The sequence below is a fragment of the Aedes aegypti genome, chromosome 2 (assembly GCF_002204515.2).
Source record: "Aedes aegypti strain LVP_AGWG chromosome 2, AaegL5.0 Primary Assembly, whole genome shotgun sequence".
In the NCBI taxonomy this organism is placed as follows: domain Eukaryota; kingdom Metazoa; phylum Arthropoda; class Insecta; order Diptera; family Culicidae; genus Aedes; species Aedes aegypti.
Window position 1 is genome coordinate 185,504,315 of NC_035108.1, and position 13,517 is coordinate 185,517,831.

Below are 13,517 nucleotides of genomic sequence, written 5' to 3' on the forward strand. Positions count from 1 at the left end.
CAGGATTAGAGTGGAAGTGAAAAAATTTTAAGTTTATTTTAGAAAAGGTTTACGGAGACAGATGGATTAACCTACTGCATAACGGAAACATGCCAGCAGCAGCTCTAAGCCCTCCGGCAGATGATTCCTAAAATTACTCCTGTGTCGTAAGTCACGGCTTGCTTTCAAACTTTGCTCCTTCTCAATGTCAATCCGGAAGCGCCACCAGGATTTTCCCGTAATGACCAACAACTGGATGTTTCATTACCAACAAATTCCACATGCTGGGTGGGTGGCGTCCAGTAGTAGATGTTTTCTAGCGGTAAAGTACGGCAGATGATCTCCGTTGGAATCCCGGTTAAAAGAAAATAGATTACTTCGAAGCCTCCGAAGTGAATGAACCACTAGTCGACCGAAAGTCAGCGAACGGTTTATCGGTGTATCATTAGAAGGAAAAGAGGTATAGTATGAATATTATAATGTAATAACTCGTAATGAGGAAATAAATGATACAAATGATAAATGATTTATTTTAAATGCTTGAAGTGAGAAGAAAAATACAAAAAATCATGATTAGCCTTAAAACAATTTCCGAAGAATCCAAATAAAAACCAGCTGTAGGAAGAGAATGGAAATAATCAAATTAAACAAAGTTTTTTTTAATTGTATTCTTTATAAGACACAATGAAACAAGGAAAAATGTGTTCGTATTGTGAATACATATTTCCTTGTTTAATTTTATTTTCTAATTTATTCAATTTCATATAATAAAATCTCACATGACAATACAGTATTGGGTTGAAATACACCAAACAACCGTAACAAAACAATTAGACATACGTTATTTTTTTTTATAAGTTTATGGTTCAACTGTTTCGCAACTGTTTGTCGTATAATAAATTTAGCGAAAAACGGATAGCAAGGTATGAGAAACAGTACTGATACGGTTCATATTTATTCGGGGTGTCATATACTTTGGAGAAGAAGACATCATACCAGGAGCAGGCCTTTTTCGCATATTTTAAAATTACACCGGTTGTGTAAGTCCAGAACAGCTCGTAAGAATCGTACTTTATTTTGTGTTATTTCGTTCAAGTATGAAAGTTTGAATCTTTGTCAGTCATGGATAATTTTTGGTTGGAAATTAGCTTGACTTTGATTAAAATATTCTCCTTCTTCTTGGCATTACGTCCTCCTTACTGGGATAGAGCCTGCTTCTTAGCTTATTGTCCTTATGACCACTTCCACAGTTATTAACTGAAAGCTTTCTTTGCCAAATGGCCATTTTTGCATTCATATATATATATATATATATATATATATATATATATATATATATATATATATATATATATATATATATATATATATATATATATATATATATATATATATATATATATATATATATATATATATATATATATATATATATATATATATATATATATATATATATATATATATATATATATATATATATAATTCTATTCCAAAACCATGGATCGGACCTTAAATTTTTCAAATGGCCCCCATGAGATCAAATAATTTGAAATAATTTTTTAAGTAAATCCAGTCTTTCAACTAGACTACGTGGACACGAAGGTTCCAAAATTATTTACCGTTATCAATTCAACGGATATCTCAAGATCCAGATGAGATAGATGCTTGAGAGCTTCGGTAAAGTTGTTCAGCAGATCAAGGGCTATCTGACAATAGAATTAATTGCGAAATTAGGCACTAAGTGGCATCAGCAATAGATTTAATTCATTTAAATGTATTATGTGTTCTCCAAAATCCTGATCAGCTAACAGGTTGCTGTCTTCGGCAAAGCTGTACACCAGATAAAGGGTTGTCTGGCGTCAGAATGAGAATTCATTCGCTAGGTGGCGCTAATAACACATTTTCTTTAGTCGTCTGTATCCCAAGATCCAAACAAAGATGTTCAGCTAGCTGATGGGATATGTGATTGAAACACATGCGCTATGTGGCGTAAGCATCAAATTTTCTTCATTTTGCAATACTTCAAGAACCTTTTCAGCTAGGATGTTGGTGTCTGATGATCTGGTGATAAAACACATATTTAGGAATTCATCCGCTAGGTGACGCTAGTATCTATTTTCAACCCCTAGAATCTCGGTACGAACCTTGAATTTTCAACTGGCCACAATTTGGAGACCAGTAGTTTAGTTAATTTGAATTAAATTTTGAAGCAACACCCAAACAACCAAAATATACGCATAACAAAATAACCTTTTGCGTTATGCGATGCTTATATGTGAAACGTTTCCGTATAAGATGTCGGCAAAAAACCTTATGCGTACAAAAGTGGAGGCGATATATGTACATATTTTACATGATGAAAGTTGGCATGCAATGCGAGTGTAAATATTTTATTACGAATTATTATGTAATCTTATGCAACTAAAATTCTGATAACAAAGTTGATTTGACAGCTGCTACGGATTGCTTCGTACGTAGTTTGTACATGTATACGGAATGAAACAAGATGCACTGATGAACTCGGAAAACAGTGTTTTATGCGAGGGAACTCGTCACTCAAACGATTTCCGACATCGTTTTGTGTGGGTGTGATGTTATTTGTACAAGTAAACGAGTTTTACGTTAATTCTTATGCGACTTGTGGTTGTCTGGGTCTGGTCCTATTATCCTAGGATGAGACAACCCCTTGTTGTCTTTCCATTTTCTGGGTATCGGAAAAAAACGTGGACACGAGGAGTCCAAAATTGGTCTTATCACCAATTCAATGGATATCTCAAGATCCCGATGAAAGAATGTATAGAAGGATGGTGTATTCGGCAATGTTATTCAGCGGATCAAGGGCTATCTGGCGATGAAAAATCTAATTAAGAATTTAGGCACCAGGTGTCGCCAGTACCAAATTTTATTCAGTCAAGTATATCTCAAGATCCTGATCAACTAGATAATCAATATCTTCGGCAAGCAGTTCAGCAGCTAATGGGCTATCCCAAAATGAATAATCTAACTGAGAATTTATCCGCTAGGTAGTGCTAGCAACAAATTTTCTCCGATCTCCTGTATCTCAAGATCCTCATTAGCTGCGAGGTTGCTGTCTTCGTTATCCAGCAGATAAAGGGCTATCTGGTAGTGAAAATTCTGATTGGAAATTCATTCGTTAGGTTTCACCAGCAACAATTTATCTTGAATATTTTGTAATTCAAGACACTGCTCATCCAGAAGCTATTCAACAGATAAAGTCCTAACTGGCGGTGCACAATCTGATTGGGAATTCATTCGCTAGGTGCTAGCCTTCCTTACCCGGGTGGTTAGAGTCCGCGGCTACAAAACAAAGACATGGTGAAGGTACCTGGGTTCGATTTCCGGTCTTTTTCTTGGCTTCCCTGGGAATTAAGTATCACCTGCCACGCGATATACGAATGCAAAAATGGCAACTAAGGCTAAGAAAGCTATCAGTTAATAACTGTGAAAGTGCTCTTAGAACACTATGCTGAGTAGCCAGCTTTGTCCCAGTGAGGACGTAATGCCAAGAAGAAGAATAAAAAGAAGTGACGAAAGTAACAACATTTCTTCAATATCCAGTATCTCAAGATAAGTACTAAAAAGCTAAAAGATTCGTGTTTTTGAAATATTCTCTAGTTATTTTTTTAAAACTTCCCATAATGAATGTTTCTCGGCTGTGCCATTGGACCATAATTAATGTTAAGCTCCAGACCGTGAAGCTAAATTGCTGAACACGGTGTCTGTTTATTTTTTGTGTCGCAGTGTCACAGCCTCAGATAAAATAGTCGTTGTGGGCAAAGCATGCGTCCTTTGCAGATGTGTGGATTTATTGAAAGAGGTATTATATTTTGAAGAGCGAAGACACCAACCTTCTAGCTGATCAGCATCTTGAGATACACATGATTGAATAAATATTGTAGTTCGTGCCACCTAGTACTCATTTTCTTAATTTGAATATACCATTAATCGTATATACTTACCTTAAAATTTATTTTTAATTGGTTGACTACTGGTCTCCAAATGGTGGCCATATGAAAAATTTAATGTTCGTCCTGGGCTGTTAAGGGTTAGCCTTGATCTTTTCGGTGTTACCTCCTCGTTGACCACAGCATAGCATCACGCTATTGCCACACAGAGGTCCAGCTTTAAAAAAAAACTGGCAAATACCCAATATCCAAACCTAGTTTTAAGTTGAAAAACAGAGTCAAACATTCATCTACATTACCAGATATTTAATAAAACATACGATAATTTAAACAGAAAACATTTTCGGACGCTGCTCATCTCCAAAAGCCAAAATTTTTGCTTCAAGTCATTTTTGCCTAATCATTTTCACCATAACCTGTGCAATTTCAGATTTCAGCATATTTTTTCTGTTCGGTAAGTCTTCTTCTTCTTATTCTTGGCATTACGTCCTAACTAGGACAGAGCCTGCTTCTCAGCTTAGTGTTCTTATGAGCACTTCCACAGTTATTCACTGAGAGCTTTCTTTGCCAAAGTTGCCATTTTCGCATTCGTATATCGTGTGGCAGGCATGATGATACTCTATGCCCAGGGAAGTCAAGGAATCAAACACAAACACCTTCAGCATGGCTGTGCTTTGTAGCCGCGGACTCTAACCGCTCGGCTAAGGTTCGGTAACTCATTCTTACCTAAATTTAGCATCCCCGGATACATTTTGTTTTTCAAGTGTCATTAAGTTTATTAAATAAATACTTGTCTCTGTAGGTACGTAAAACAATTGCATAACATCTTCTTTATACTGTGAAAATCGCCTCCCGCTACTTTCCGCTAAGATATTCCGCTCAAACGCGCTACCAAAACGAAAGAATCCAATTGAGAACATTATTTTTGTCTAAATTATCCCAACTGTTAGTTTTTTTTTTAATTGAGATTTTTAAAATGTATGAAAAACAGATATTTTGTATGAACTTTGACCTATAAGAACCAAATAAATATTGATTTAGAATACTATTAATGGCTAAAAATAGTAAAATATTGCGAACACGCAATTTTCGTCTTGGTTTTTAAAATGTGGTCCACTTTCTGCCGGACGTATTGTAGAGCTTCACCTTCGTCAGTCTTGAGCGATAGGTTTCCAAGTCAAAAGTCAAAGCTACTGAAAAGTCCAAAGTTCTTAGCATAAACATATCTAATGTAAGTAAACTTTCGTTATAAATCTGCATCAAACTTGTAAAATCCTCAATATGAATTATATACAGACTCAATAGATGTTTAGCAAACCCTACTGCGATTCTACCTCATTAACCCGAATGCCATTAATCCGAATGCTTTTTCCCCGAATGTCATTCATTTATTTAGTTAACATCTACACAGATAACACTGAATCAACAATTTCACGCCACAATACTCAGTTCGTGGCCGCATCTCTCCCGCCAAATCGATACGTACTTGATTCGCCCACCTAGCTCGCTGCGCTCCACGCCTTCTTGTACCAACCGGATCAGAAGCAAACACCATATTTACAGGGTTGCTGTCCGGCATTCTTGCAACATGCCATACCCATCGTATCCTTCCAGCTTTGGCCACCTTCTGGATACTGGGTTCGCCGTAGAGTTGGGCGAGTTCGTGGTTCATCCTTCGCCGCCAAACACCGTTGTTCTCCTGCACTACACCGAAGATCGTCCTAAGCACCAAACGTTCGAAGACTCCAAGTGCTTGCAGGTCCTCCTCGAGCATCGTCACGTTTCATGTCCGTAGAGGACTACCGGCCACTGTCGCGCTCGGCCTCATCAGCTAGCATGTACTTTGTTTTGGCCGCATTCACCACCAGTCCAACTTTTACTGCCTCGCGTTTCAGGCAGGTGTACAGGTCTGCCACCTTTTCAAATGTTCGGCCGACGATGTCCGTATCATCCGGGAAGCAAACAAGTTGACTGGATCTCGTAAAAATCGTACCCCGGCTGTTAAGCCCGGCTCTCCGCATAACACCTTCTAGCGCAATATTGAACAACAGGCACGAAAGTCCATCACCTTGTCGTAGTCCCCGGTGGGATCCAAACGAACTGGAGTGTTCGCCTGAAACCCTCACACAATTTTGCACACCTTCATTCAGGTGCTCGTCGAAGTGCTGCTTCCACCTTTCGATCACCTCACGCTCGTCCGTTAGAATGCTCCCATCATTATCCCTACACATCTCGGCTCGCGGCACGAAGCCGTTGCGGGATGCGTTGAACTTCTGATAGAACTTACGCGTTTCTTGAGACCGGCACAGCTGTTCCATCTCCTCGCACTCCGTCTCCTCCAGGCGGCGTTTTTTCTCCCGAAAGAAGCGGGTCTGCTGTTGCCGTTTCCGTTTATAGCGTTCCACGTTCTGCCGGGTCCCTTGCTGCAGCATGATCGCCCGCGCTGCATTCTTCTCCTCTAAAACCTCCTGGCACTCCTCGTCGAACCAATCGTTCCGTCGACTCCGTCCCACGTACCCGAAGTTGCTCTAAGTTGCATCGTTGATGGCGCGGCTGCGACATCCGGTTGCTTGAGCCGCTCTAGGTCATACCGGGGCGGCCGTCAGTACCGTACGTTGTTAACGACGAAGAGTTTTGGGCGCAGTTTAACCATCACCAGATAGTGGTCAGAGTCGATGTTAGCGCCACGATAGGTCCTGACGTCGATAATGTCGAAGAAGTGCCAACCATCAATCAGAACGTGGTCTATTTGCGATTCTGTCTGCTGTGGTGATCTCCAGGTGTATCGGTATGGAAGGCTGTGCTGGAAGTAGGTGCTACGAATGGCCATATTCTTGGAGGCGGCAAAATCAATTAGTCGTAGGCCGTTTTCGTTTGTCAGCCGGTGGGCGCTGAACCTTCCAATCGTCGGTGTGAATTCCTCCTCCTGGCCAACCTGAGCGTTTAGATCTCCTACGATGATTTTGACGTCGTGGCTTGGGCAGCTGTCGTACTCGCGTTCGAGCTGCGCGTAAAAAGCGTCTTTATCATCATCAGTGCTTCCGGAGTGAGGGCTGTGCACGTTTATTATGCTGAAGTTGAAGAACCGGCCTTTGATCCTCAACTTGCACATTCTCTCATTGATCGACCACCACCCGATCACGCGCCTCTGCATATCACCCATCACTATAAAAGCTGTTCCCAGCTCATGTGTATTGCCACAGCTCTGGTAAATGGTATGGTTACCTCTAAACGTTCGCACCATTGATCCCTGCCAACACACTTCCTGCAACGCTACGATGCCGAATCCGCGGTCCTTCAGCACAGCCGATCCTTGCGTGTGCTCCCGATGAAGTTGAGAGATTTACAGTTCCACGTACCGAGCTTCCAATCGCTAGTCCCTTTACGTCGCTGTGGTCTTCGCCGATTGTCCCGTTTCGTATTCTCTCGTTGATTATTCGTTGCTTGATTTTAATGGCTGGCTTGCGGGGCCTGACACCAACCCCCTAGATTTCCGGAGGACCATTCCCCCTAAATGTTCGGAGGACCATAGTGCACAGTTTAGCTTAGAGTCCTTCTCTGGCACTCGGAGGATGATCAGCCGCCCCTGACATGTTGTGAGCCGCTCCTAACATGGAGTACAGACGCTCAAGGTTTGCAGAAGTAAAAGCAAACACCCCCCCCCCCTTCCCAGTCAGCATACGACCAAAGTTCCCACCGGGGGTTGGTTACCCGATCTTCCCTAAGGTTACTCGTACTCCGGCCAGTACCGCGAGGAGGTAGGGATAGGAGTTGCTGGGCAAGAGGCTAAGGACCGCACAGAGGGGTCTATTTTATTCCTTCAGGTACGCGAGGTACCAATGGTACGCCATGCCCAGCCAGGTACCAACCAATGTATAATTACCTTGAATGACATTGACCCGTGATTTCGGTATTCGGGGTAATGTCTTTCGGGATAAAGGATCATTCGAGGTTATGGAATTCGTGGTGATGTCATTCGGGGTGATGTCATTCAGGGAAATGGGATTTGGACTGATCGTGACTAGGTGGCCCATAATAGTGTGAGCAGTGTATAATGAAAAAAATCGGATTGTAACTTTAGCTACTACAACAGGCTGTTCAAAGAAAGTGGTGTATTTTTAGGATTGATCCGAATACATGATTTAAACACATGAGGCGACTTCAGAGCCATCACACATGTCACACAAGGGCGGTTCAAATTTTAAAAATGTTTGAAAATCCAATCTCCCATATGTTCTATACCATCCTTACCATAAAAATAGTGTTCTGTGAAAATTTCAGCTTTCTAGGTGGTGATTTAAAGGTGGCCCAAAAACAATGTAGGTATATGGGAAATACTATAGAGAAATTTTGAGAAATGTTTCAAACACGCTAGTACTGTAATGTAAGTACAAAATTATTATCCCATAATAAAATTTCATTCTTCAAACCATAACAAAGAAATTTGCTGAAGAGAGAAATGTTAATCCGACGGATATCAGAAGAGATAAATATGCGTTTGTTTGCTATTAATGCTTAATATGGGATTGTAGCCCTGCAAACATGTAAAAAAATCTCAAAAAAAAATAGCTCAAAAAGGATTTGTTTCTTCAGCAACATCTTTGATTAGGGATTTAAAAATTAGTTTTCAATATGCGATGATAACTTTCTACTTACATTACAGTACAAGCGGATTTGGAAAATTTTTCAAAGTTTTTCCATAGTAATTTCCATATAAACCTACATTGTCTCTGGGTCATCTTTAAATCACCAGCTGAAAATTTCACAGAACACTTTTTTTACGGTAAGGATGGTAAGGAGCATATGGGAGATGAGATTTTCAAACATTTTCAAAATTTGAATCGCCTTATTTTTACACGTAGGCCTATTTTAAGACATTTTAGTTTTTTTGATGTTTGTTTTTCATTTATTTACATTTTTTTCAAATTCCCAGAGATAACGCCTTTAAAGGAACAATTTATTACCTTGAAGCTTTCTTTGCAATTTTCGTACTCATATCGTGTGGCAGGAAGGACGATACTTTATGCCCAAGGAAGTCAATGAATGTCCATCCCATACTAATCGGGGATCGAATCCACACACTTCCAGCGAGGCTTTGCTTAGCAGCCCCAAACGATACAACTAGGCCAAGGAAAGCCTTGAATATCATTAGGTGTATAAGTAAAAAGACGGTAGACTTCAGTAGACTGGTTACGTAGTGTGAATTTTGAAACAAAATTTGTGAAAACACTATTCCGCAGAGAAACAGATAAACGTCGATAGCTACTTGGTATGCTACAAATGCGTTGGCTATTTGATTCCCCTATTGAAGTGTAGAGTAAAGTGGGGCAAAAGTTCGAGTGGGGTAAAAGTTTCTTTTTAAGATTTCTAGCTCAATTCAAAACAAATCTAATAAATGTCATGGTGGTTCGAATGCTATTCAAGTAAGAGACTTTCACTCCAAATATCATAAAAATCGATTGAGATTTGGAAAAGTTATGGCTATTTGTTATTTTTCGACGTGAATATTGTAATTTTTGGTCAAACTTTCGTTGCATGTAACCAAAAGAAGATAAAGTCTTTTTCAATATTTTATGTAAGGCCGTTTCTAGGCCTATCATGAGGATGCTTTGAGGTGTACTAGTTTTTGCATAAAGGCTTGAAAACAATTTTTGGCCCATAGTGGGGCAAAAGTTCGAATCAGCGGGGCAAAAGTTCGAATCAGCGGGGCAAAAGTTCGACCCATGTATAAAATTACGGAAAAATTTGCAAATTGCCTAAAATCCACATATTATCTTCAAATTTAGTTAAATTTGTCTGATCGTGTGAAAATTGTCACAAAAATTTTACATTTCCACTTAGTTTCGCGAAAAACTGCTATTTTTGAGTATATTACAATTAACTCGGTTTTGGGCAATTTTTTGATGATAATTTAGTGTGTATTTTTCGTTAAACTTAAGTTTACGGCTGGTGTAAGGTATGCCTGTCATAAAAGGATCGATATTTTGTGTTTTAGCCAGCGAACTTTTGCCCCACACTAGATTCGAACTCTTGCCCCACCGGTGAGGCAAAAGTTCGAATAAGACAATTAATTTTGAAACTGTTATAACTAAAAATGAGTAAGTATTTTGACACAAGTTTGTTCAGCAAAATTATAGCCAATATGTTGAAGGTTCACTGTATGATATTTGTTTTGTTTTAACTGCTATTGCTTTCCTGGAAACTTCGATTATACCACTAAGGTCGAACTTTTGCCCCACCTTACTCTACTCTTATTATGTATAACTATGAAAGGAAATATATCAAACAGAGATTTTAACAGAGAGAAGTTGATAGGCAGGCTCATTGGGAGAGTAACACCAGAAAGAAGAAATATGTAGAACCATACAAATTTAAAACATGTTTTTCACATTTGCAAATGCATTTCCCTAAAACATATTCTTTAAACGTAAAATAATATTACAAGTCAAATTACAAGTCCAACAATCAACTTGCACATATAAATTTTTTACCCAAACATACTTCCTACGATGGTACATTCTTTCAAAGCTTCTTGATCAATACAGTGTGAAATAGGCTGAACTTTCCGTTGAGTTTCATTTGGACAAATTCTACCCTAATCAAGAAATTCTTCAGAACTTGCCATCATTCGTGCGGGTGAAATATTCCCTAACCCATATTGGCTATCTCTTTGTTGCGGAGATCCATGTTGAAACCCAATTATAGAAAGATTTATCGTCCAATAAAGCTCCAATCAAGATGCTCACGGATAACCGCCGTCGTTACCTCTAATAGATGTAGCTCTCAGGAAATGAAAACCCATTGAGGAGCATTGGATGCGCGTTCAGGGTGACGCGTGGACCCAACAGCAAGAAATCGAGAAAAAAAATGATCATCAACCAATAAGTTTGATTCTCCCGATTTCAACGGTCCCATATTCTGCTGTTCACGATCATCATTTCCAGCATAGTGACCCAATTCTGTTTCCTCTATTGGTCGCCGGCTTGTGTCCGGCTCTCGGAGATAAATAGACCCTAATTGGGCACTTTGGATGCGTCAAGATACTTCAGAACAAAAACCGGGCATTCCTTTGCTTGCTTTGAGAGCGCTGGTCTTCAGCTGGAGACTGCGTGATGCAGCGATTAAAGGTGAGAAAGAACGCTTCCCCACGCAGCTCGTGCAACCGATGAAAGGACCACACGTGGCGTTGGATGGGTGCCTCGATAGAGGTATTATTATTACGAAACCGGTGGTGACATTCCCTGCCTTCCTTCGATCAGTGATTGGATGAAACGTAACTTTTCCTGCCTTGTCGATCGGCGACAAATGAAGGAGACGATGCTCGTGTATTTCTCCTTCCTCTTGGCATTAGGTTCCCACTGGAACAGAGCGTGCTTCTCAGCTCAATGATCTTATGAGGACTCATACAGATATTAACTAAGAGCTTTCTTTGTCAAAGTTGGCACTTTTGCATTCGTATTTCGAATGACATGTACGGTTATTCTCTATGCTCAGGGGAGTCAAGGAAATTTCCATTACGAAATGATCCTGGACCAACCAGGAATCGAACCCAGACACCTTCAGCATGGCTTTGCTTTGTAGCTGCGGACTACATTAAAGAGGCTAAGAAAGGCCCCTGCTCGTGTACGTCGGTTTTCGATCAATTGATCCTGCCGCCAAGATTGAATTGTAAGGCGGTAAGGTGCGTGGTTCCAGCTATTAATCTTAATGATCGCATTTATCAACGATCGAGTTATCGCATTTAAAGGCGTCACACGTGTGAGGGGCGTTTGAGCGGTAAACCATTATACATAGGAAGGGACTAGTGAGGGTGAGCCGAGGTTGATTATTTTTCAACACGTCCGTTTCATGTTGATCTTATGATCTGAGCGCTATAATAAACGACAACTTTCAATGTTTGTAATTGTTATACAAAAGAAAATAGAAAAGCTTAGATTTCAAGCGTTGTTATTTCATTAAGACCTCGAATAGTAATTATATTAAGTTGTATTGGATTTGGATTGGATTTGCATTACCATTGTAGGAGATTGGAGTAGGCAATTTACCAGATGCTCTCTGTATTTTGTATTTCACCATATAGGGACTGTTCATTAATTAATTTTTCCTCCATTGTAATTATTGCCTAGTGATTCAATTTACTCTGTATTCAAGTGATTCCTACCTGCTTCATTTCATATTCAACTGTTTCGGGTTAGATTTAATTAATGTTCAATTGAATTTAAGTGGTTCATATCTGTATTACTTCATTTTCAAGTGTTTCGAGGTTGATTCACTTTATGTTCAAGTGATTCAAACTTGATTCACTTCATTTTCTAATGATTCAGGATTGATTCATGTCGGATTCACTGCGTATTCACTAGGTATTCAAGCGATGCAGGTCTGAATTACTTCATACTCACCAGTTTCAAGTATGAAATACTTGGTTTTTAAAAAGTTCAGGTCTGATTTACCTAAAATTAAGGTCATGTAGTTTTGTTTAAGTGAATTTTCTAGTTGATCACTTCATGTTCAAGCCGTTTAGGACTGATACATTCAATTTTCAATTGATATCTGAGCAATTCTGAGAACTTCTTTACTTAATTGATTTACTTCATTTTCATGTGGTTTGATTTACTTCATTTTTAAGTAATAAAGTTATGTTTTAATCTCTTCATTATTTAAATTCTTCTTTTTGAAATCTCTTCATAATTGAAACTTCATATAGAAGTAATTCAAGTCTGATTCACTTTATATTCAAGTGATTCAAGACAGATTCACGTCATAGTCAAGTGATTCATGTTAGATTTCCAAAACATGTAATTAACTTAGTTTTCTATAACCTAAACCAACATACAAAAAGGGTACCAACTATGTCTTTTTTGCGTTCATCCTTGGCGTGCAAGGGAAAATAAGCTTTGACTGTTTATGTATTTTCACTAGCAAATATAAAACAAAAAATTTCTTTGGTTCGGTTCGGGTCCGGGTTTGGTATCAAATTATTATCTCGATTCGGGTCGGATCCGGGTTTGATGAAAATAAATAAGAACCTGGTGCTGGTTTGTTATATGTGAAACCCGAACATTTCTACTAAATACGAAGAATAGTTTAAGCGTAAGGGTATATCCATTCTTAATGTAGTATTCATCACTCAATCGAAAAGTATCGCCGCTCTGTATAAGCGTGACGTAATTCATGAACGATTCCTATTGCAGATCAACAACAGCACTTTATTGGCGTTTCTATGTTGCAAATGCGATTAAACCTCGATGTCCCATTACTCGATATTGACTCATGAAACTATACAAAAAATCAAAATTATTTTATTGCATGTTTGGGAGCATTTAAAAATTACGTCCATCGTTCACGGGAAGGTGGAGTCTATGAAAATGTGACAATGCATGCATTAGGTACTGTAAAAATCGCGACAGGGGATTGAGGGGACGGAGTGTAGAAATCCTTTAAATATGATGGAGGTCATTTTTTAATCTTCCCTTACCATGATGGTCCCCTCAAACAATTTTCCAAAGCATTTCTATTCCATATCTCGATGGTGTCGACAAGTCGATGGTTCTCTTCAATATCGACCTCTGGAGGGTTGATTGTATGTTGAAAATAACGTTTTATAACTGC